The sequence below is a fragment of the Stenella coeruleoalba genome, assembly GCF_951394435.1.
Source record: "Stenella coeruleoalba genome assembly, chromosome: 8".
NCBI lineage: Eukaryota > Metazoa > Chordata > Mammalia > Artiodactyla > Delphinidae > Stenella > Stenella coeruleoalba.
The window spans coordinates 56,428,731-56,455,034 of record NC_137154.1 but is presented as its reverse complement, the minus strand read 5'-3'; the positions used below and the strand labels follow the sequence as shown (position 1 = coordinate 56,455,034).

At 46.4% G+C, this 26,304-nt stretch overlaps 1 protein-coding gene across 1 annotated transcript in view; it reads left to right on the top strand.

The window, feature by feature from the left end:
- Positions 1-26,304, top strand: part of TENM4 (teneurin transmembrane protein 4) — a 2,953,681-nt gene that overhangs the window by 2,352,048 nt on the left and 575,329 nt on the right. The window contains exon 17 of the mRNA XM_079930721.1: positions 13,655-13,710. The gene's annotated coding sequence lies outside the window, so the exon portion shown is untranslated. The remainder of the gene's footprint in view (positions 1-13,654; positions 13,711-26,304) is intronic.

Genomic DNA, 26,304 nt, shown 5'->3' with positions numbered 1-26,304 from the left:
GGACCAGCTGTCTCCACTGGGGAGGCCCCGGTTGCCCTGACAAGAATGCTTATCCCATATGGGCACCACCTGACTTCCAAAGCCAGGTTGGGGCGAGGACCCTCTTGCTTGTATGGGAAGCACTGACCTGTTTCATCTCCTTTCCCAGGCTGTGAAACCTGTACCCCGCAGAGGCTGCAAACTGACAGCCTATAGACATGTTTTTGGGCTCTCATCCTGTTTTAATTATAAAGATGTTTAAGATAAAAATCAGGACATTTTGCCAAGAATATGGATTTCTGCCATCTCTTAGAAAATCAGTTTTGGCAACACTAGGCCCACCGTCCTGGGTGGCATCCTCCCCTGGTACCGAATGGTGGCTGCCCCTTTCAGATGGGCGTGAGTTCTTGGCTTTGCCACAGTCCCTGCCCCTCCTTATTACCTTACCCCTATAAGCATTTGGGGTTGCCACCACGGACCTGCCCACTTACTGAAACCCAAAGTTCATACCCTTTAATTTTCTGTGAGGCGATGTATAATACGTACTCCTATGTCACTGATCTACACAAGTACAGAGCACTGTCCAGGTATCAAGTCCCTTTCCTATTCGTTTTCTCATTCTATCCTCACAGCAGCCTGCAGAGGGCGGTGTGCTTGTTCCCATTTCACTGATGAGGAAACCAAGGCTCAGGGAATCGTAGGGATGGTCCTGTGTTACGTGTTCGGAAAATGCATGCGGAGATGGCTCTACCAAGTGGGCGGAGCTTGGCTGGGAGACAGCAGGAGGCTGTGCTGAGTCTGCTTTTAACTCTGACTTGCTGGGTTAGCTCTGTACAGCTCTCAGCCCCTCTAGGGGCTCCAGCCACCTCCTCTGTAAAGTCAGGTCATGGCCCTAAAGTAGAGGTTCTTAATGTGAACACATGGCTGGGAGAAAAGTTAGCATTTTCTCCCATTGTGAATATAGGCAGTAAACCACAATGGCATTTGAAGTCTCTGGGACTTTGTTACCAGGAGGAATCAGACATTTTTGTATCCCATTACAGTTGTTAGAGGTACTTCAAAATATCATTTACGTTCATTATTACTCCCAGGTTATGAGAGTTATTAGACCTGCCACTAGAGTTTGTTATAAATCTTGACTTTAAAGAGAAATAAAAATATTACTGTACCAGAAATTTATCAGTTTAACATTTCAGTAACCATTTTAATATAATTGGTTTCCATTGTAAGCTTATGGATTTTATTTTATGCATTTGGAAACATTTTTCTGAGAAAGGGTCTCTAAGCTTCAGGAGACTGCCAAAGGGCTCCATGAGACAAAAAAGCCGAGATCCATGTCCCAGGTGATCTCTAGGCCACCTGAACACCTGGACTCCAGGATCCAAGAGTATCAGGCCTGGGGCCACCCATTCAGCACGCAGCCTTGACTTCTGCCGTCCTCCCAGCCTCCTCTCCTTCCACACCTGTAGTGGCTTCAGAGGCAATTTCCTAGGCCCTGTGCAGCCTGGTTGATGTTCAGTTACATCAGACCAACGTCTCCCAATTTGTTGGTGGCCGAGGACGTCAGACAAGCCTGGGATGGGGCGGGAGGAGAGGGGATGGAGGCTTCCTGCAACGCCCACCACCCCACCCCCACCCCCACCCCGCCATGGGCCTGGGCTCCCCCTTGTGTCCTGCGTGGAAGGCGCTGTGCTACTCCAGCCCTAACTCTCCATACCCCCATGGTTTCCATCCCCCTCACTCTGATTCTTCCCTGAGGCTCCCGTGCAGAAATCCCAGATCTGGGGAACCTGGGCGCTTCTTGTTTTGCAGGGAAGGAAGGCAAGATGTAGAGGACAAATGCCTGGCCGAGGGTCACACGGCTTGTCAGGGTCGGAGGAGGGATGGGACATCCAGGGTGAGTCCCATGTCCTGGAACAGCATGACCTGGTTCTCAGCTTGCCAAGGGGCTTCCTTTACCGTGAAAAGCATCTTCAGTGAGTTCTTTCCTACACTTTTACTCATCTTTTGCTTCGGAGAGCTCATCCTCTATTCTTTTCCTTCCCTCCTGCCTTCCTTTTTAGTCCTTCTTTCTTATTTATTTATTTATTTTTCAAGTTCTCTCCTAAGAGTTCAGTCTGGTCCCTTAGAGAGCTGCATCACTGAGTTTTCAGACCTCTCCCATACCTTAGATGAAGGGAGATAAATTGACTGGCTCATTCCTGAGATCTCTACAGTAACCGTTAGAATTTACATTTCAGCATTGACCCTGGAGACAAAGTCCGAGTTTACAGCCTCATCATATCGATTATTCTTTCATCAAATATTGATTGAGCGCTCTGCGTCAGGAACCAGGCTGAGCAACCGGCTAGATAAGATGGCCCAGTCCCTGCCCTCAAGGGGCTTCTATTCAAGACAGACATTGAACAGCTAGTTCAGGCAGGCTGAGTGTATCAGAAGAAAGGTAGTGGGTCATAGGAGGAGCTGACCGACTGGTGTTAGTCAGCAAAGACTTTTCAAAGTAGATGGCTTTTTAGCTAAAACACAGAAGGTTGATGACAGTGAGCTGGGAAAATTCTGGAAATCAGGATAGCATGTGCAAAGGCCCTGAGACAGGGAGAAGTGTGTTTTGATGGAGGAAATAGAGGAGAATGAGGAGAACAGATGGTGAGGTTAGAGGGATAGATAAGACTCAGAGAGGAAGACCTTGTAAATTAGGGGAGGCTCTGAACGTATCTTGAGGATGGTGGGAAGCCACAGAATTTTCAACAGAAGGAAGACATGATCAGATGCACATTTTAAGACCATGCTTGGTACAGGAGAAGAATCAGAGGGAGTGAGAGGTGAGACAGGGTGACTCGCTAAGAGAGTCTTGCAGTAGCAACCATGAGAGAAGATAGCTTTGGGACTAAGGCGTTGCCTGATTGATAAGGGCCTGGGCTGGGCTTGAGGGCTCTTTATGAGATGGATAAAGTGACTAAGGAACAGGAAAAAGTCAAGCCCAGAAAGACTACTTTCCTCCTCTCTCCCCAGTGTCTGTACGTAGCGGAGACCATGACCTCACTGCTGCAGGACAGGTAGCCCCCTTCCCTCCCCTCTCCTCACCTGCCTCACCTCAGCTGCTGAACGCACCTTGGTGTTCGGTTGTATCCGCCCAGCTTCTTTCATTGCTTGGCCCCTGAAGTTATTGGAAAAGCTGAGCAGATACAGCCAGAAAGGTGGAGGAAGCAGCACTTCTTATTCATTTAATTCATTATATCACTTAGGCCTTCTCTACTGAGCCTGGACATGGTAAAGCAAACTTTTGTGCTTCCTGCCCTCCCAGAGTTCATGCCTCAAATAGTCACCCAAATAAATACATAACCATGAACTGTGAGAAGTACAGGATCAAGAGCGGAGGTGGCCTTCAAAATATTTAACAACCGGGACTGCAGGTGCACAGGCCAGTCAGAAACGGCTTCTGCCATAATGCCCAGGCGGGGCCCGGGAGCCTTCCACTTGCCACACATGCCTTATCCTCTGGCTTGTGGCAAGGGCTGGAGGACCCTGGGGAGGAGCTGAGGTCGTGGTGGGCAGTATCTCAGGGCTCAGGGCAGTGACTACGTAGCAGCTGATGTGGAAGCGTTTCCATGTCTCAGGCACAACTGTCCTGGTGTGTACCTACTGATTGAGATGGGGGTCTGGGAAGACTTCCTGGAAGAAGTGACGTTTGAGCTAAGATCTGAAGGCAGGGCCTGCAAAGCCGGGAGCAGAGCTGGAAGAAACAGCCTGTGTAAATGCTCTGAAGCAGGCCACACAGTGTGGTGTTTGAGGACGTAAAAGGGGCGGGGCGGGGCGTGTGGTCAGAGGCAGCAGAGCTACTACGGCAGGAGCCAGGCTCTCTGGGCCCTGGAGCCAGGGAAGGGCTCGCATGCTGGGAGACTGGTTGGGAGGCCATTGCAGAAGCTCAGGTGAGAGCTGGCTGTGGCCTGGACTTGGGTAGTGGAGGCGGAGGTGGTGAGAAGTGGATAGGACAGGGAGAGTGAGAACCAGCAGGGTTTGATGAGGGGTTCATATGGGGGTGAAACAAAGGGGAGGCGTATTGAGAGGTGGCCTAGGTTTCCAGCGTGTGCTGGTGGAGAGTGCATCACTCACTGAGATGGGCCAGCAGAAGAGGCCCCTTTGGAGGTAGAGACTGCGCCGTGGACGTGTTGAGTTTGAACATGGCAGGTGGGGCTGAGCACTGAGGTGTGTGTGTCTAGTTCCCGCTCTGTACAACCAAGGCAGATCGCTTTGCCTCTCTGAGCCTCCATTCCCTCAACTATAAGACCCGGGAAGTAAAGCCTGCTTTATAGGGTGGTTGTAAAGCTTATTAGAAACACATCATGAAGCACCTCCCAAGTTGTAAGCTGGCAGTGACCATAGGCGGTCATTGGTAGCAGTTGATTTTAATTAAACATATATGCTCAGGAATCTTATAAGATCCTATTACAAAGGGGCACATATGGTTCCCTTTCTCCTTTGTGAAATACAATTTGGAGTCCATGACAACGGTGGTCATGACGATGGTGAAGGCGATGGTGGTGATGTTGATGATCCTGTCTCCTCGGCTGTTTGAAGCCAAGGTATCAGGCATCTGTCTCCCTCATGTAGGGAGCTGGTATTGTGCAGAGGAAGGACCACTGGGCTCAGGTTCACATATTTAGCTCTGTTCCTGCCTCAGCAGCCTCGGCAGTCATATAATCTCTCTCAACCTTAGTTTCTTCCCATGTAAAAGGGGGATGGTGACAATATGTCCCTCCCAGGATGGTTATAACATTCAAACCAAATGACTTGTGTAGAGTTAATGGAATGCACGTTGCCAGATGCAGAGTGGCGTTTAATAAAAGTTACTGCCTTTGCTCTTCCTTACGTGACCCTAGTTCTTGTGCCTCGGGGAAGAAAGTAGAAAGTGACATCAGGCCCCTCCCAGCGGGACCTCAGCGCCCCCTGGTCTTTGCCTCCTGTCACCTCCTCTTCTCCCGCTGTGGTCCAGCTCTAGAAAGCAACGCTACTTCCTCCTCACGTGCACTCCCTCAGTCTGGAATGAAGGCTCTTTTCTCACCCCTTGCCTGTCAGATGCCTTCTTTGTCTCCAGGGCCCAGGCAAGTGACACCTCTTGCATGGAGCTTTTCTGATGCCGCCAAGGAGGGTTCACGGCTCCATCTCTCTTATCCCCACAGCACTGTCACTCGGTCCTGAACACAGCCAGTGCTCAGCCTTGGGTCACAGCGCAGACCTGTGTCCTTGACTATAAACCTCTTGGGCCCATGACCTTTTCTGTTACAACCTCATACGAGCTTCAAAACTGAGCACGGGTCCACACACAAAAATCATCCAACTGGATGGAATTGAATTAATTTGAGTGATGGAGGCTGGGGCAGCGGCCCCGTCACCCTGTCAGTGGCTCCAGGCAAGGGCTGTGAGACAGCCCTGTAGCCGAGCAGGTGCTGTCCCAGGCACGTCAGAAAGGAACGGGTTGTTTTAGGCAGATGGTTTTGTAGTTGATGCCAAAAGGACCCTTCTCAGAGCAGCAGTGGAGCAGCCGTGCCCACAGCCTCTGGTATCTGGGTCATTGCAGTCAGGCTGCTCTGAGGAGCTGGGCACGGGCAACTAGCAGCCTGTCGAACAAAGTGAGGGACCCTTCCCTTGAGCCTGGATCAGCCTCAGCTCCGTGGCTCTCCCTGCCCCAGGCTCACCCCTCCAGTCCAGCCTCACTGCAGGCAGTAATTAGTCTCAAGGACAAACCTGGCCTATGATCGCCCAGCTTAAAACCCTCTGATGGATGAACCTGTTGCTAGAACCTGGCCCAGGAGGCCTTCCAGGCTCCAGCCCTGCGTCCTTCACAGCATCCATGCTGTCAGAGTGTCCACTGTTCCTTCTGCTGCTCACATTTCTCAGGACAGGTCTGCATTTCATACTTCGTGCCGTGGACCTTTTTCTTTTGAAAACACTGTGCTCACTTGAAGTCTTGCTTGGAGCCTGCTTTACCCAGTCCCACTGTGGTAGAACTGACCCCTTCCGGGCTGGATCTCCCTGTGGACCACAGACTGCCACATTCTACCTGTAACACTGTACCTTTTAGTGCAGGGAGCATGTCACATGGACCATCATTAGTAGTGGACTTTATTTTTTTATTTTTATTTTTGGCTGTGCCACGTGGCTTGTGGGATCCTAGTTCCCCGACCAGGGATCGAACCTGGGCCCTCAGCAGTGAAAGCTTGGAGTCCTAAGCACTGGACCACCAGGAAATTCCAGTAGTGGACTTTATAAAGCAGTGCGTGCTCTTCAGGACTGACATGCAGGCCCCAGCTAAGTGTTTGAGAACTGCCATTCCTTAGAATTCTTACAACAGCCCTGGAAGGTTGGGATAAGGATCTCCCTTTGCAGATGAGGAAGGTGAGGCTCAGAGAGGTTAATTAACTTTCTCTGTGTCACACAGCTCATCTGAGTCAGAGCTGGGATTCAAACATGGGTCAGGTCCCTGCTCTCTCCGTTTTCCTAGCCACCAGTTCCAGTCTGGGTCTGACACACAGAGGAAGCAGCCAGCAGTTGCTTGCTGATGAAAGGGTGAGCATGCGGCTGCTGGGTGGAAAAGTTGATGTGTCAAGGCGAGCTGACTTCCTTGGTTTTTAAAAATTAGAAAGGCTCTCTCCCATGGTTCTGTGGGCGTGGTTGAAAAGAGGTGATCGTGTCATGCAATATTTTAGATTGTTATTGGACTATCCACATTTTTAGGCAAATAATAAAAGCATCATTATCTCTGCTCTACAACATGGAAAACTACGTGACTCTGGAAGCAACTTCATGTCATGTCCCCAGCTGGGAGCAGCTGAGGTGAGGGTGCCCAGAGGAGGACACAGCTGGTCTTTGGAAGGCCAGTTAAGGGTTTTATTCTTGACCCTGCCAAGCCATGGTGGGTTGTTAGGTTGTGTAGGACAAGGCCCTGTGGCTAGAGTCCAGTTTTCTCTCCCGAATTGCTTCATGCCTAAAATGCTTCCCTTTTGTGATTTCCCACCAAAAAATGAAGTCTAACCAAGAGGGAGTGAAGAAGGACAGAAACTTTGCAATACCCAGAAGAAAGCTAAAGTGAGCATGTTTTGAGGCTCTAATAAGCAGCAGAAGTCCAGGAAAAACAAATCAATGCACAGGGCTTCCCTGGTGGTGCAGTGGTTGTGAATCCGCCTGCCAATGCAGGGGACATGCGTTCGATCCCTGGTCTGGGAAGATCCCACATGCCGCGGAGCAACTAAGCCCCATGCGTCACAACTACTGAGCCTGCGCACCGCAACTACTGAAGCCTGCGTGCCTAGAGCCCGTGCTCCGCAACAAGAGAAGCCACTGCCATGAGAAGCCCGCACACCGCAACGAAGAGTAGCCCCTGCTCACCGCAACTAGAGAAACCCTGCATGCAGCAGAGAAGATCCAACACAGGCAAAATTAAAAAAAAAAATTAAAATCCATGCACAACCATGATGAGGTTGAAAATGACAGACCATGGTCCTCGGGGGAGAGCTCCTCCTCGCTCAGACGTCTGGCAGCAACACGGCCAGCTTAGCTTGGATCAACAGCCTCCACATCTGAAAAGGAGATACTTAAAGCTCAAAAAGCACCTCTGAGCTGAGGGTCATGGGACCTCATAAGCAGGAGCAGCAGGGACTCCCAGAAAGGTGGCGTGACCCTGAGCCTTCTCCAGCCTTGCTTGGCTGAGCCACGGATGTCCTTTCCCTTGCAGGTCCTGACCCACTCAGGCCTAGAGTCCATCAGGATGTAGTAGGAAGCTCAGGGGAAAACCCCAGCCCTCCTACTCGGTAGGGCCTGGAAGTTCAGTGCACTTTTTGCAGCCAGAGCTCCTAGGGCTAACTGTGGACACCCATGGTCCTCTGCCATCCCCACTATAATGGCCTAGCACACAACACTGGCCTTCTGCCCCGGTTTCCTCTTCTTGTCCGTGGTTTCAACCTGGGACTGGATGACTCTTCTGAAGCTCAGTGAACTTGGCTGCCAGACCTAAACCGCATCTTTGTCACCCCAGGTGTCTGGGGACCTATATGAGTGGGCAGGCACCCATCGTTAATAAAAATGAATAATTATTAACAACTAAGAATTCTGGTAATTCATTAAATAACAATTGTTATGGTTAATAATCTAGTGGTTTAGAGCATGACTTCCAGGCCAAACTGCCTGGGTTCAAAATCCTGGCTTCACTATTCATTGTATGACTTTGGGCAATTTTATTAGCCTCTTAATACTGAAGTTTCTGTCTATTAAATGAGAAAAATAATAGTTCCTACTTCACAGCGTTGTTTATGAGGATTAAATGAGTTAATATTGTAAAGTGTTTAGGACAAAGCCTAGCACATGATAAGTACTACACTGTTAACTAAAATTACAATAGTAGCAGTAATAATAATATTCACCAAAAATTTGTTGAGCCTTTGCTAGGTGATAGGCACATGAGCATTGCAGCAACCCAAAATGTGGGTCCTTTTTACTATCCCTACATTTCAGATACAAACACAGAGGCATGGGAAGGTGAAGGATACAGCCCAAGGTCACCCAGCTGGGAGGGAATAGAGCCAGAGGTCAAAGCCAGACTCTGATTCCAGAGCCAATGCTTCTGAACAACATTTAACAAGGACTTACTGAGCCCCAGTAGGTGTCCCAGTCATTCTTCTTTGGATCTTTAGATGGAGAAGGACACTTCAGATAGAGAGATGTTCATAGGAAAGGAATCTTAGAGCAGCACCTAGAGGAGTGGTCAGATGGGGCTTCAGACATTGGTGGGACTGAGACTGTGGCATCTTGGTCTTGTCTTCCCAACTGAAACACAATCTCCCCCAGGGCAGGAGACAAGCTTTTCTTCTTCTTCTGTGCCTCCCTTAGAATGGATGGACATCTGAGCCCTCCACAATAGACCCCAGCAAATCCTTGATCTACAGCTACCCCGCCCAGGAAATCAGTGGCTAGAGTTGACCAGAGTGAGTCCATCCACACTTTACATGCAACTGATCGTTATAACCAGTGTTCTGCTCCATGATTAACTTGAGAAGAGTCCAAATTAAGCCAGGGAAATGGTGCCTCCACAGCCTGGCCTGATCTCAGACTTGCATCGCAGAGATCCTGTAAGAAAGGGGAGAGGGGGTACAGTTTCACCAAATTCAGTGCACGGAACGCTGAGCTGAGAACAAGGTAGACTTAGGGAGCAGGGCAGAGATGTAGCTACAGGAGAGCCAAGGCTCTCTGACCCGTGATTCACTGTTTTGGGTTTTCAGAAAGTAACCTAAGAGGAAGTACTCCTAAATGTAGGTATTGATCTATAGAGGGAAAAACCATCAAGTCAGTTGTGCTAGATAATGCAGATTTATTTTTAAATGTTAGACAGTAGAAAAGGCAGTGAATTAGCCGTAATTACTATGTAATTTGACTTGAAATGAAATCCATTTAAGAGACATGCATTGAATGTGGGCAAAACACAAGGTAGAGAGGAAAAAAGGGAGCTACAGAAAGGCCCAAGATGTGGACCTTGCTTCCACATCCTTCCACCCCAGTGATCTTGTGGTTGCCAAAGGCAAGGCTTCCAATTGTTTCCATGGAGAGAGAGGAGACAGTCCTTCATGATTGGGCTTAATTCAACCAGAGACCGTACCCTTGAAAACAGGCCTGGTTTTTTACATCGTCTGCTTTCTGTGTGAAAACCCACATTCCTTTATAGATAAAACCTAGAGTTGATTGCTTGGCCCTTGGAGTAGCCAGGTTATTTGATTTTATTTTAACTTAAGAAAGAAGTTAATTCAGTGAGTATTTGTTGAGTGCCTACTCTGTGCTAGCTCCCATGCTGAGTTCTGAGGGGATGGTGCTGGAAAGAGTCCCCAGCCCTGTCCTCACGGAGCCTGCAGTGTGGTACTCACTGAACAAACCGTGCCAGACAGTACTTAATTACAGTTGTGAGATGGGCCGCAAAGGAAATCTCCGGTAAGTAGCCAGAGGAGCTCACTTAGTCTGGGGGTTCAGGGCGTCTCTGAGGGGATGGTGTTTAAGCCCAGAGAGAGGCAGGATGAGTCGGGATTAGGCAGCAGAGGGGAGAGCAAACAACTCTCCAGGCAGGGGAACAGCATGTCCAGGGCCTTGAGTTGGGAAGAAGAGGACCTAAAAGGAAGCCAGCCTGCTAAGAGCAGAGACTGGAGGCAGATGGCTGCATTGACAAACCAGGCAGTGCAGAAACCGGGTCCTAGAAGCAGCCTCTCGAGGCACAAGGGCACATTATGGACTTTGGATTTGATCTTCAAAAGAATAGAAAGTTGTCAAAGGGTTTTAGGCAGGGGGCATGATTCCATTTGTATTATTATTATTTTTTAATCCCTCTAGCTTCTGGGTGGAGAGAAGTGGAGTAGAGGATGTGGGGAGACCAGTTAGGAGTCCAGATGAGAGATGGTGGTGGCTTGGTGAGAGTGGAGGCCCTGGAGAGGAAGAAAAATGAGGCCAAGAAACAGAAAAAGATGTCCAACAGTTGCAGCTTAAAATAACTAGACTCCCTTTACCTAATGGCTAATGGCTAACACTGTTGCGAGCACAAGGAAGTGGCATCCCGGTATGCTGCTGGTAGAAATTGAAAGTGATATGGTCTTGTGTGTGTTGTGGGGGGGGTAGTGGCAATGATAATTTTTTTTAAATGTTAAAAAAATATATTTTAAGTACTTAACCAACAGCCACACAAAGATATACGTGCGGGGCTTCCCTGGTGGCGCAGTGGTTGAGAGTCCGCCTGCCTATGCAGCGGATGCCAGTTCGTGCCCCGGTCCGGGAAGATCCCACATGCCGCGGAGCGGCTGGGCCCGTGAGCCATGGCCACTGAGCCTGCGTGTCCGGAGCCTGTGCTCTGCAACGGGAGAGGCCACAGCAGTGAGAGGCCCGCGTACCGCAAAAAAACAAAACAAAAAAAAAGATATACGTGCAAAGATATTAGAGTATTTACACCAGTGAAAAATTGCAAACAACCCAAATATCCATCTGTAGGGAATTAATTACACATCTATGTAACCGTTTAAAAAGTAGATTAATATTAGTGTGTACAGTATGGTCCCATTTTGTAAAGTATCTGGATGTGTATGTATGTGAATGTCTGTATACGTGGGTATGTATACAAAGAGGTTTAGAAGGAAATCTATCTCAAATCACATTGCTAGTGGCAGGTGACTTTTTATTGTATTTGGGTAAATAGTTCCAAAAAATGATACTTTAAAAGATGAGAAGACAATAACTGCAATGTAACAGAGATTGTAATTAAAGTGTTAGTGCGAGGAAACCCAAGGAAGGGAGTAACTGATTCTCACTCGGCGGGAGCAGGCTTCACGAAAGAGGTGTCATTGGACCGAGAATGAATAACCAGGGATAGGTTTGTTTTCCTGTTTCTGCACAGCTTTGTAGCTCGTATTCAAGAGAAATAGGGAACTCCACTGATAGAAAGACTGATTGATCCGGTTCTGCAGACTTTTCAGTGTTTGCTCCCTGGTCATAAAACATTCATGGCAATTAATTTTAAACCAGATGACAGGAAATGGAAGCGTAAAGCTCTAGAAAGACTCAACAACAGCTTTGAAGAGGGTGCAGTATAGTCACTGTGCCACTGTCTCGCCCCTCACCTGACCCGGTTGGATCTTATACTCATTTGCAGTAGCAATGGCATTCCTAGATACTATGTTATCAGCTCTTTCTATTTACTTGGTTACTATCTTGAATCTTTGAATAAGGAGTCGCTTTCACTTCACATTTCCTAAACTTGTTTTTAGAAATTATGCAGCTGCCTACCAAAGTGCCCTTTGGGGAATTTAAACATGCATTGATAGGTATAGTGACTTTGTGGAAAAACTGGTGACCTAACAGAACAGGATGCCTCTGCCTTGATTTGCAAACAGAACTTAATTGGTGGCCTTATGACATGAAATTGAAAATTTGGGGTCTGAGGAAGGCCAGAGGGGAAACCTAATACACTCACAGAGCACAGGGTCAGAAGTAGGCCAGTGGGGGTCCCAGTCCCAGGTCCTTCAGTTACCAGCTGTGTGACCTCTGGCAACTTTCCTGACACATAATAAGCGTCAGGTGTTCTTGCAGTTTCAACTTTGAAATAGGACAGACTTAGATTCCAAGTTCTGGCTGCAGCAAAGTGAGGGAACTTAGACCAGCTTTCCCGAGGTAAAGCAGGGGCGCTGCTGGGAGGAGGGTAGAAATGGATGAGCATTTTAAATTTCAAACGTCATTTATTTTAATGAGTATTGGAAAAAGTATATGCATAGCACATCAAACCTATGACTTCATAGATATTTTTACAAAAAATGCTTGTGATTAAAAAGTCCTTTGAATAGCAACCATTTTGCAATTATAGAATCTATGTTAATTGAAAGGTGGTCTTCCATTGGGCTATAGAGAAAAGAGGAAGAAATAACGAACTGCAGAAACTTTTTAAAAACTTTTATTGGAGTATAGTTGATTTACCATGTTGTGTTAGTTTCCGCTGTATAGCAAAGTGAATCAGTTATACATATACAAATGACCTTTTCCCATATAGGTCATTACAGATTATTGAGTAGAGTTCCCTGTGCTATACAGTAGGTCCTTATTAGTTATCTATCTTATATATAGTAGTGTGAGAAACATTTTTTAAAAATCCATTAAAATTAGAGTTAAGTAAAATATGTGAATTGATTTGGAAAAATTAGTAAATGGTAATAGCAGTGAGACATTGACGGCGAAAATCGTGAAAGTGGTACCAGCGTGACTGCAGTGGACATTGACTAGATGGCCAAACCTCACTGAGTTACCATTCTCTCGCCCGTAACATCTCCCAAGGTGGTTATGAGGATCATGAGATAATATCCATAGATACTATCGGCTCAATAGCTGTCACATAGTAGGGACTCGAATCTATGTTTCCTTCCTTTTTCCTTAGCCTCACCTTTCGAAGTTGAAAGTGATCTCTGAGATTGGCCAGGCCAGTTTCCTCACTTTCCAGATGAGGTAAGGGAACCCTGATTGGGGAAAGACCAGCTGAGGGCTCCTAAAGTCACGTGATGCTCACTCCACTGGGCTCAGGTGTGCGCAGTGCTGGGCAGAGACTTGACCACAGGCCTGAAAGGTCTTGGGGAAACTGACAAAAGGCGTGGGAATGAAAATGAGTTAATTACACAGGCAACAGTCATGGGGGTGTGGAGGGGGTAGTCGTGATCTGAGGGCTACTTTCCAGTGTAGTACATCTTCATAGACCCTACTCTGCGAAGGGGTAAACTCTATGTAGAGAAGGAAAGAAATTGGAAAAATACCCCAAATGTCAGAAGTGAGTATGTTGATGTAGTAGCGTTTTTCTTTGCTCTGTTTCTCCTGGTAATTAATGATTGCTTGCATTTTGACATCTATGAAAAATAAAGTTGCCAAAATGGAAAGCTGAATTTTCTGTACTGAGAGATGGGTGCCATTGGTGCCCTTCTTGGCATGTAACTATTTTAATTGTCGTGCTTCATTTTTGAAGTAATTCTCTTCCAGCCCCCAGCCCCTAATCATTAGCAACTTCCCCAGTTACATGGGCTCATAAGCGGTTGGTAGCCAATATTGGGTATAAAACTTATGACGTCTTTTAGTCCAGTGGTCTCAAGGGATTAATTGTGATCTTCTTCTTGTTTTGCAGATGGAAAAACTGAGAATCAGAGAGGGCTAGTGATCTCTCGGACACGTGTTCAGTAGGTAAGTGATAACGCTGGAAGTGAGCCTAAAATAAGATCTATGTCTAGTCTCTGTGATTCAGTCTCTGAAGCCCCATCTCCGCAATCTTGCGATTTTTCTGATTTGCGCAATTGAAGTCAGGAAATGAGTTGGTCAGAGGCGTTTGGGTATTATTTGCACGTGTGGTTTCTGTTTGTTCCCACTGTTGAGTTGGAATGTTTAACAGGTGGGTTTGTGAAGGCCTCGTAAGCAAACCAGGCCCGTGCTGGGGCTAATGGGATATCACTGCCCTGTCTTCAACAGATCTAAGAGTTTGGTTCACCTAGAACAGAGAGCCCTGGACTACGGGTGTCAGGAGATCTGGCTTCCTGTCCCACAGTGAGCTGCTCTGTGACCTTGAACAAACCACTTAACTCAGGGATTCACTCATTTTTCATTCTTTCTTTCAAACTGTTTTTCCCCAGAATGTGTGGTGCTGCCCTCTGTGTCAGGCACTGAGGATAACAAGGTAAACACAACATAAGCTTTGCCCGGGAGGCACTCACAGCCCAATTTATGAGCTCCTGCATTTCCTCATTACTGTCTCATCATGAGAACTTCTAACATCTGCTTTGGAGTTTACAATCTCTAGGGCATTTTGTGATCTTCCCCGAAACTCTGTAAGATGGAAAGAAGTTGTTATTACCATTTTGCAGAGGAGAAAACTATGGCTTAGAGAGTTGGCTCAGGCCCTTGAGTGAGTAAGGGTTAGAGCTGCCCTTGAAACCCTTGAGCTAGATTTACTAGCTCCTAAGCATTTGTTTTTGAGAACAGCACACTGTTCCACTGAAGGTTTGGGCATTTGAACGGGCGTTTTTGTACCCTGTCCCTTAGCAGGGAGTAAAATGTTGGGCACATCGGCACCCAGAGGAAACCCACGCTGGTGCAGAGATACTTTTCTGCAAGGAGTACTTTCCTGTGTCTAACTGATTATTCCAGAAAGCAATGTCTTCTGTGCCTGAGACTGAAGGCAGCCTTGGGCTCTGGGTAAGCTGATAACCAGAGGAGAACATGCTGCAGGCCCAGGGCCACCTCCTTCAGGTGGCTGCGATTCAGCATATCAGAGAAAGCCCGCCATGGGCCAGAGGGACACAGCCCCCCTCTTCCGCAGTGACCCTACTGAACACGGTTGCTCTCCACCAAAGCTTAACGATCCTGGGTCTGCTTTTGCAGAGTTGCCTGGCCTCAGGCAAGACAGGGAGAATGATGTGGATTAGAGGCTGTGCTGTTTGTTTGTGGGATGACAACTGCTTGAGCAGGAAGCTCCTGGGCTCCCTCAAAGTCTGGAATTTCAAAGGGTGCGTGAATCACCGCAGGGACTGGGCCTGGTTTCTCTGTTTTACTGTGCGTGTGTACGCTGTGAATTGTGGCCATCTTTAATGAAGAGGACTAGCATGTGTGTGATATCTGGGATGTGCGGGATTTGTGGGGAATGTGTGTGCCTCGGTGGGGAGTGGGGTTTGTAAGGGATGAGTGTGTGTGTGTGTGTGTGTGCGCGTGTGTGTGTGTTTAATCTCTAGGAAGCAATTCTCGTGAAAAAAAGAAAACACTTAACAGGTATAATTTTTCAACAGGACCCAGAAATGGGCTTTTAATAAGCATCATTAAACTCTTTGATTACAAGGGGAGGCCAGCCATTCTTTCATCCTGGCTTAGATCACACAGCTCTCCCTTGCCCTGTTCTTTGGGGTCAGATAAAAACTCCTACTATTCATATTGGTCTCTCCAAAGGCCTTTCTCCCCCTTCTTGCCCTCCCCAGCCCCTGCCCCTACCCCGCGCTTTCTGATCTCTCTGCTTGGACCTCGACACAGACAGGGCTGGTGTCAGGACTGACAGATGATAGCTGCGGGTACGCCTGGAATCTGAGCGTCCTGTGTCTCGCCCTGTCCCAGCAGGAAACTTTAGAGTCTTTGTTTAGGAGGTACTCTGAGCCCAGAGATCCGGGGCTCCTTCCTTTCCCTGAGGGTCACTTACAGCCACTGACACCCAGCAGGGCTGTGTGTGCGTGTGTGCAAACCCTTTCCTGCATGGCTTGGGTTTCCTCTTGTCTGACACGGGAGGAGGAGAAGCTGTGTTGAAAGACAGGTTTTGCTCTGGACTGAAAGCATTCTGCCAGGTCTCCTAAGGAAGCTGGTTCCCAGAGTTATTATCTTTCCTGAGCTGAGAACGAGGTGCTCCGTGACAGGAAACCAGGTAGGCTTAGCAACAGGCTTATCAGGCTGCACTGCAGGAATGTTCATTTGTGTCAACAGGTCTGGGTTTGTGTAATTTTGTTCTTCTCTGTGCACGGGATCAGTTCTGGGGCTGGTGTGTTCTGATTTGCTCGGCTCCTTCTCAGAGGTGAAGCACTCCGTAGGGTGTGGAGCTCTGCCTGGGTCATCCTTGTTCCCTCCACAGGACCCAGCCCGGGGGTACCGGGCACAGGGCTGAGTGTGCAGTGTCTGTGGTCTACGTAGAAGCCACTGTAGCTCCAGGCTGCAGAGTGGTCCTGAGTGGGGGTATTCCTGCCTTGATTAATATACCAGGCGCTCATTAGAGTCCTAGCTTGGCCTCTTACTGCACCAACTACTCAGTTTCTCTGTGCCTTGGTTGGTCCTGGAGGCGCTGCCCTATTTGGAACGTTCTATCTAGTTCTTGCCAGCAGCTCCTTTGCAGGGGCCAGCCTCTGGTCCCTATGGCTCCAGTTGTTGGCTGGCTCAGAACTGGCTCCAAACCGGACAAGCCACTGAACATTAAAGTCCTGCTACACATCTGCCTTGACCTTGAGGCTTACCCGGGCAGTGCTCCAGGGCTGGAGCAACAGCCATCCAGTGTCAGTTCTCCAAACACCCTTAGTCGTTGCTTTAAGGGACATCTATTTTGTTAAGCACCTACTGTGTGCAAGGCACTGTGATATTAAGTATATTTTTTCTAACTTTATACCCATTTTCCAAATGAGATAAGTAAGTTTCAAAGACGTTAACATACCCAAGAGTACCTGAGTATTCAGTGATAATGCTAGGATTTGAACCCAGGTGTTTGGATTAGAAAGCATATACTCTCGGTCTCTATAAAGCACGTAGCACACAATGGTGAGCAGAAAATGGTTGTCACCTATTCGTGACAGTTCTTTTAAAAGTAATTATTTAATAAAGCACTTACCACATGGCATCCTAATCGATGGTTCTTCTGTGGTCCTCTCTCACTGGACTGTGAGGTTCTTGAGGGCAGAAACTGGAAGCCCCAGCCCCTGGCAAGGTACAGGGTGTAGAGCAACTGATCAATAAATGTTTGAATGATTAACAAGATTCATAATGCCTCCCTGTACTGATTGCTGACTATGTGCTGGGCAAAGTGCTGAATGCTTTATATGTATATTATTTTGTTTAATTCTTGAAACAACCCTGTGAGATAGATACTGTTATTACAATAATATTTATAATAAGGAAAATAGAGGCTTGAAGAGTTTTGAGTCACGTTCCCAGGTTACACAGCTGCTAAGTGGCAAAGCTGGAAATAGGACCCCGGCTGACTGCTTACCTGTGGTGTCTTGCCTTGCCCCTGTGCTCTGGCCTCCCCCAGATGTCCCAGCATCCCTCACACCACAGCTGATGCCCAGGGCTCCTCCAGTGACTTCCTGTGAAGCTGTCACTCAAATCTTAGTGCCTGCCTATCTGGAGCTGTGTGAAGTTTCCATCCAGAAGGGAGAAAGCTGGTGAAGGCTGGGGGGGGCCACAGTCACATATGAAAGACAGTATGAAGAACTACTAATAAGATGGACGAGACAAAGGTTTCCTTTCTGGAGAGTAGACCTAATTTATAGGACACAAGTGGGGGTGAGGTCAACATATCAAGAGGCACAACCTTTTGAGAACAGTGGTGAAGCACTTCAGGGACGTTTTCTGGGGGCATTTCTTAGGCTTGGCACCTAGGCTGCCGCGGACTTGTTGGTGGGTAGGGTTGGGCGAGGGAAAGGCCTTGGTGCCTTGCTCTCCAGGGAGGGCCTTGCCTACTGGGAACTTCCCACAAGCCCTCATGGACCAATGACTTATTTCATCATGGGGTGCTCCATCTTACGCAAGCTGAAGAAATGGTACTCCACCTACGTTGCCACAAGATAATTGACCCCTTGTGACTTTGTCTAAAGGGGGGCGGGAGCATGTGCTCTTAGTGCAAGTTAAGGGGCAGGGAGGGAAATTTGAGCTGGGAAAGAGAGGGACTTGGAATTACTCTGGAGGCTGCCCGGGTGGGACGAGGATTCTGACTATTGACTCCCGGCAGGGCCAGGGCCCACTTTGCATGAATCCAGGTGTGTGTTCTGTGTCCCGGGGACTCCAGTGAGGTATGCCGGTGCACTCATCTAATGGTACAACAGAACAGCTGCTTTGGGAGACCACACTGAACACTCGGCCAAGAGAAAAGCAGGCGGATGACAGCATGATGACACGTCAGTTGAAGCCTTCAGGGACATGTCTTTGGGTGGCTTAGGGCTTCACTCCTCGGGAGGCTGGCCCTGTGCACCCCAAAAGCAGTGGTGATACTGGTTCTTGAAGCTGGGCCTCGAGGGTATTTCCTTTTTCCCTCATAGCAATGAGTTTTAAACCATACCCTGCAGAACCCTGGGGGGTTAGTGAAATCCTCTCTGAGACCTCCCCTGGAGATAGGCAGCCAGTTCCCTATTGGCTCCTGGACACCTGCCTTGCTCATCCTCTTCCCCTTGTTTGCTCACTGGGCTTCCTTGTTGCCAAGACTGGTGTTCGTCTGGGATGTACTCCATGGCCCCGCTGTTTGTTTACAGCCAACATGTGCTCTCATTGGCTAGTGTGTCTGTTCTGATTGGTTGCCGTCTGTGCCGTATCCGTTGTTAAATATTTTGAATTTCGCTCCCGGTTGCAAGCCTCCCTTTTGTGCAGAGCCAGCTGCATCTCAGTGTAGGCACGTTGTGAACCACAGGCTGCGCAGAACCACAACAGTTTGGCTGCCTTTGAGAAGTTCTCGCTGTGCTCCCTCATCCATCCTAGGGCCACAGAGTCACCCGAACGTCACCAGCCCACATGGCCGTGCGGGGCTCAGCGATTTGTCTACCATGCCCACCGCCACCAAAGCAGAAGCCCTGGTTATGTTGCCATGGCAGACCTGGGAGCTGGGGCTGGTCGCTGGTCTTTTCTGTCCCAGCCCCTGGCATGGCTCTTTAGCAGACAGGTCGCAGGCTTTACTGCCTGCCTGTGGACATGATTCCCAGATTCACTCAGCTGTGCCTTTACGAACAAGCTGCTTTCTCAAATGGGCAGGATGTGCCAGCTTTGCTGGCAGAATTCCTTATGAGCATTTGTTCTTTCCTTCCCCCTTTTCTTCAAAATAAAAGGAAAGGCAGAAGGAATAGCAGAAGCAATGTTAGATAAAAGTGCATACATTTGAGATTCAGGCAGATCAGGATTTATATCCAGGCTCTGCTCCTCATTAGCTGTTTGACCTTAGGGGAATCATTTAACCTCTCTGTACCTCCTGTTCAAAAGAAATAATAATAACTCTAAAGAGTTGCTGGGTCTATAAAATAATACATACATGTAAGTTGAAGGTGCCATGCCAATGAGAGTCATTAGCATATATTGTCCCTCTTTCTGGTGACATTTTCAATCTATAACGATTCCAAAAAGTGAGTCAGTGGCAAATGCTATCTCTTCCAGGGCTAGAGCCTGGGAGGAGAGACTGAAAAATGAGAGGAAAAGAGCCAACCCATCATTTTTAGTTTAGAGAGCCTCCAAGCCTAAAGCAGAACCTCTCGCACAGGCAAGAGAGGAAAGAATGGAGAACTTATCTTTGAGTTTCCTTGCAAACAAGGGGAAAAGGGAAAGCTGATAGATTACATGTTCTCATTGGCTAACACTGAGTCTTTGTTGAGGGGTAAGTAAGCACAGATGATAAGCTATTAGCTAGACATAGGGAGGTATAGCTTGTGCAGGAATGGCAGATACATGATGTATTAGGTTGGGTTCCTGGGACCAGACTCTGGGACAGAGATTTGTGTGCTGAAAGTTTACGGGGCTTGCCCTCGGGATCAGCACGTGTCCGGGAGTAAGGGAAGTAAGATTAGATCGAGGGAGGAGTTGAGCGGCATTGCGGTCACAACAGAGGCATCAACTGATCCCACGGGGAGCTCTGGAGCTGGGATGGTCCTTCAGTTCCCTGCATTGAGTCAAGGGAAGTTGACCTTACTGCCCTCGGCAGAAACAGCTGGGTACTGCCCCTGGGTAAGGCAGCTCCCTTGGGCTGAGGACCATTCCTGGAGAGGGACTCCACTGAGAGCTGTCAGCAGCCGGCAGCAACAGTCCCCACAGCTGGGGCACTGAGTGCCTCAGTCCCAAAGGGCTCCTCTGGGCAGCACATCACAGCATCCACTACACATGGCATGCAGGCTGCCCTTCTTTCCGTACATCCTACTGCACACGTCACTAATTGAAACACCTCTCTTTACCACTGTGTTCAGATGCGGTCTCAGAATTTTTTCAAAAACAATGCTAGATAAACGTTATCAACCAGCTGGAATTGGCACGTGAGAAGGAACCCATTGGCTCCCTTTGGCCTCTCCATCTGTAGGAGACGTTCATTGGTGGTGTAACAATAAGCCTTCAGTGTTATGATTTATGTTTCAACATTGGACAGTTGGAAAACCTTAGACAAGTTCCCTGACATGCCTAGTGGAAAATGTGATTTTTAAAATATATTTCATTACTCCCTTTGACCACATTCCATTTATTTGAATTGTGGCTTGTTTTTCTTTTCCGCTACTAAATGCAGTTTTCCCCATGATTCATTTCCTTTTCTTCTCCCTCTCTTTTTAAATTTTTTAAAAAATTAATTTACTTTTTACTACGTATTCTCTTGTCATATCATCCATTCTTATTTCAACCATCGGCCACTTCAGATGTCCCTTCTTCACCCAGTTCACATTACTGGTCACCTGCTAGATCTGTCCATATGACTCGCCTCGCTAGCCCCCAGAATAGCAATAAACGGCACCCATGGTTAGCCCATGAGGAAACAGATGCTTAGAGAGGTTAAGATGCTTTTTGAAGATGAGACATCTTGCAAATGACTGGGGTGGGCTTTATCTTAGGTCTGTTAGCTCCCAAAGTCTGTGTCCTTTTTTCTCTACCTTTGAGATATTTGTTGAGGTGATGACTCTAGGTTCTCCTTTTTGAGTCTTGCCTGGCTGAGAACTCTACAAACTTCAGTTGCTAATCCCATTGGTCATTATGAACCATTGCAAAGTGTTGGGGCCACCCCACACCGCTAGGTGGGTTGGAGACCCTTCTGCTTTCCCTGAACAGGGTATAGCTACTTATAGAGTGCTGGGCACAGCCTGGCCCCTGGGCCCATCAGCTGGGGGTATTCAGTTTTTATTGAATTCCGGAGATGCTCCGGTGGTGGGGAGCCTTTGGGATCAGACTCGCTGTCATGATTGATGGGATGGGGCTGACACTGAAGCCTACAAGTGACTTGTTTTAACTCTTGATAAATGAGACTTCAGTTGGTCCAGCTGGCCAGCTGCCGAAAGCCTGGCAGCATCACTGAGGGACCCACCTGGGTCTCTGAGCCGAGCGCCTATGCTGTGATCTGTAATCCTCCTTTAAGGAAGATGCATTTGGTAAAGGAAGGTCTTTTGCTTTTAGCCGAGGGCTGATTCCATCAAAACCAAAGGTAAATTAGGTTGTTGTTAAAGAACACTTATAGAGGCTCCTATTCTGTGACAGACACTTTTATTCTGAAGGTAAGCACTTAGAGATACAAAAATAAAACCAGTGTACCACCCCTCACGCTTAAAACATGAGCTGGTGTGTTTTACTGTTGTGTAGATGGAAGACAAGGGCTCGACCACCTCCTGATGCTGTGAGGCTTCTGAGCTCTTACAGCCAGTTCCTCGATTCAGCCCTCTGCCCTTCAGACCATGACTTCTTTGAACAGGGAGGACTTTAGGATCCTCAGGGTGAGTGGAAAGAGAGTCTGATTTGAGTCCTCACTCTCTGATAACAGATTTTCTGTGTGACCTCGGACAGGGCACTTGACCTCTCTGGTCCTCAGTGTTACCTCAGAGTCGATATAGAAAGTGGCCACTGTAATGCCTCAAGTGCCTGCTGTTGGGAAAGCACCTTGTATAATGCCTCGTACACAGTAGGCACTCTATAAATGATACCATGTTTTCCTTCCCCACCCCCACTTCCTTTCTTAGCGAGATCAGTGAAGAGTTTACTAGACATTGATGACCTATAGAGCAGGGATTTCCTCAAGGAGTGCTTTCAATCTTCATTGGGTGATCCAGGGCTGAATGGGTTCTCCGGTCTCCATCCAGTATGCTTTCTCACTGGACTCCAAGGGAGGAGGTTACATCCTCAATACCTCCTACCAGCCCTGATTTTCAGAGGACTCCTCTGCATTTTCTGATTCTTCACGACCACCCCAATATTCCTTCCTAGTGGGATGTGGCCATGATTGCTCAGAAGAAGAGGTGGCTATGGCAAAGGGAAGGGGTCCTGCACCGTGAACTGGCATTGTGAGAACAGGACACTCTTTTGCCCTCTCTAAGACTTAAGTCTTCTCTTTTATAACATAGGGTAATAATACTTTCCTTGCGGGCATTGCCTGAGGATTGCATGTGATAACACACGTGAGAACAGGCTTTGAACAAACCTGTACTTTGTGATTACAGATGCTGTCTTTCTTCTGTGAGTTTCCACCTCTTGGTCTGGCCCCTTCACCGATAGCTCCCAGCAGAATTTCCCAAATGTATCAGAACCGTGCAGAAAACTGTCCAACCAGCTGTTTGTGGAAATCTGTACTATGACCCTTCCCTAAGAACTTGTTTTAGTTATTTATGTCTGTCTACTTCTCTGAACTCCAAGATATTTAAGGACGAGGTCCAATCTTAATTTATCTATATCTCCAGGATATAACAGAGGTGTCGTAATTGTTTGAAGAAATAAACGAAGATGAAAGATAATGAAAACTATTGGTATCTGCTCTGGGGATATAAGGTCTCATGTAATCCTACAGGCCTAGGAGGCTGATATTATCCCACTCTCGAGCAAAGGGAAATTGAGGCCCAGAGAGGTGAAGCCACTTACTCAAGAGTCAGTAACTAGCAGAGTAGGGACACCAGCTTCAGAGCCCTGGACTCCAAACTAGTTCTTACCTCCTCTACTAGGTTCTCTCTCTCTCTCTCTCTCCGCCCCCCCCCCCTCTCTCTCTCCCCCTCTCTCTCTCTCTCTCTCTCTCTCCCTCCTTTCCACATTTTATTGTACAAACAACATTAAAACAACAATAACAGGAAAAAAACTTACCTTCCAATTTCCCACTTCTAGCAAGTCAGTTGTTTCCATTTTTCCACATTCCTGCTGTCTCTTTCTTGCATTTGTTCTTTTTTAATAACAGCATTATTGAGATACAATTCACAGGCCATAAAATTCACTATTTTAAATTGTACGATTCAGTGTTTTCTAGAAATATTTAACCATCACCACTATCTAATTTTAAAACAGTCCGTCACCCCCAAAAAGAAACCCCATCCTCATTAGCAGTCACCCCCCCATTCCCTGCTCCCCCTGCCCCCAGCCCCTGGCAGCCACTAAGCTACTTTCTCTGTCTATAGATTGCCTATCCTGGATGTTTTATAGAAATAGAATCCTATAATATGTTGCCTTCGTGTCTGGTTTCTTATACATCCATGTTGTAGCATGTATCAGTGCTTCATTCCTTTCTGTGGCTGAATAATACACACACGTACATACACACACACACACACACACACACACACATCCTTGTTTTGTTTATCTATTTATCAGTTGATGCATATTTGGGTTATTTCTACTTTTCAGCTATTATGAATAATGCTGCTATGAACATTTGTGTACAAATTTTTGTGTGGATGTATACTTTTAGTTCTTTGGGGTGCATGCCTGTAAATGATATTGCTAGGTCATACTCTATGATCAACATTTTTAGGAACTGCCAGTCTGTTTTCAAAAGTAACTGCACCGTTTTACAATCCCACCAGCAATGTATGAAGTTTCCGATTTTTTCACATCCTTTGCAACTCTTTTCATTGTCTCTCTCGCTATTTTTTTAGCCATTCTCCTGGATTTGAAATATCTCATTGTGGCTTTGATTCAGGTTTCCCTAAAGACTGATGATGTTCAGCATCTCTACATGTGCTTTTTGGCCATTTTTATATCTTTTATTGGAGAAATGTCTATTCATGTCCTTTGCCCATTTCTTAATTGGGTTATTTTTCTTTTTACTGTTGCATTGTGAGTTCTTTATGTATTCCAGATACAAGTCACTTATCCAACATATGATTTGCAAATATTTTCTCCCATTCTCTGAGTTGTCTTGTCACTTTCTTCATAATGTTCTTTGAAGCACAGAAGTTTTAAATTTTAATGAAATTTGTCTGTTTTTTCTTTTGTCACTTGTGCTTTGAGTATCACATCTAAGAAACCTTTGCTTAATCCCAAGCCATGAAGACTTACTCCCATATTTTCTTCTAAGAGTGTTATAGTTTTAGTTCTTACATGTAAGTCTATGATCCACTTTGAGTTAAGCTTTGTATCTTGTGTGAGGTACAGGACCAACTTCATTCTTTTGCCTGTGTATATCCTGTTGTCCTAGCCCCATTTGTTAAAGAGACTATTATTTCCCCAGTGAAGGTTGATTTGTGGACTCTCAATTCTATTTGATTAATCTCTCTATCTATCCTGGTGCCAATATCACACTGCTTTGATTACTGTAGCTTCAGAGTAAGTTTCGAAATTGGAAAGTGTGGGTCCTCCAACGTTGTTCTTTTTCAAGATTACTTTGGGTATTCTGTGTTTCTTGCATTTTTATGTGAATTTTAGGATCTACTTACCAATTTCTTAAAAAAATATATCCACCTGGGATTTCCACCAGAAAAGGAGAGATATCCCACGTTTATGGAATGTCTCTCCTTTTCTGCGGTGTTTTATAATGTTCAATATTATCAGACATATAACATGTAAAGAAGTCTTGCACTTGTAAAGAAGCCTGTTCTTTAAAAAAAAAAGTATTCCTAAATATTGTATTCTTTTTGATGTCGTTGCAGATAGAATTGCTTTCTTGACATCATTTTTTGGTTGTTCATTGCTGGTATATAGAAAACAGATGATTTTTGTACATTGAACTTATATCCTGCAAACTTTCTGAACTTGTTTATTAGTTCTAATAGTTTTTCTGCATTTATTAGGATTTTCTATATAAAACATTTTGTCATCTCTGAGTAGAGATAGTTTTATTTCTGCCCTTACCTAAACTGGATTCCTTTTTTCACTTTCTCTTGACTAATTTCCCTGATTAGAACCTCCAGTACAATGTTGAATAGAAGTGGTGAGAGCCGACACCTTGTCTTGTTTCTAATCTTAGGGGGAATGTTTTCAGCCTTTCACCATTAAGTATGATATTAGCTGTGAGTTCTTCAAAGATGATCTTTGTTCGGCTGAAGAATCCTTGTATTCATTGTTTATTGAGTATTTTTGTCATAAAGCGGTGCTGGATTTTTTCAGTGCTTTTCTGTGTCTACTGACAGGATCGTGAGATTTTTCTCCTTTATTCTCTTAATGTGGTGTATTATGTTGATTGGTTTTGTATGTTAAACCAACTTTGCATTCCTAGGAAAACCCCACTTGATTATGGTGTATAATCCTTTTCATATTTGTTGGATTCAGTTCAGTATTATTTTGTCGAGGAGCTTTGTGTGTATAATCAAAGGGGATCATGATCTGTAGGTTTTTATGCCTTGAGATATATTTGACTGATTTTGGTGTCAGGGTAATGCTGACCTCATAAAATGAGTTGGAAAGCGTTCCTCCTTCTGTTTTTTTGCAAGAGTTCATGAAGGATTTATGTTCATCTTGCCTCTTTTTTTGAGAACTTTAAAGAGTCGTAATGAGGACAAAGCTTATGACAGCTCACAGTTATGCCTTATCATGTGCCTGTGCTGGGTGAGTCTATGACCACAGAAATTTGACATTAGATTAAAGCCTGAACATTTCCCTATGAGTAGGACAGTAGTCTCCTACCATTACGCCACAAGACATTCAGTACTTGGAAACTGGGGTGGACAGACAGACATGGTTCCTTCCTCTTTTTTTTTTAATTTTTTACTGTTTTAAACATTTCTGCACAAATGCCTGGATGAATATTCTGTTGAAGCAAAACCTTCTCCTCCAAAACAGACAACAGGTTGGCCTCTTGACCACATGCTGAACAAGACCAATGCTTACACCATTATCTCCCCTGAAACCTGTCATTGTCCTCCTAGAAAATCAAAATATCCATACATATTAATAGCTCGGCATCCATGTTAACAAAAGAGTTGAGTGTTTGTTTTTCGTTACTTTTTAACATGTGAAAATGAGGAAAGACTATTCCTGACTGAAATTGCTTGGAACAAGAAACCAGAGTCTGAGCTTTCACTACATTACAGGACAGATCACGATGATGTTCAGTCCCTGAGCTTTTCTAAAGGAAAGACGCTTTGAGTGGTGGTCATTCACTCATGCCTTCAGTCACTTCATTAATTGACT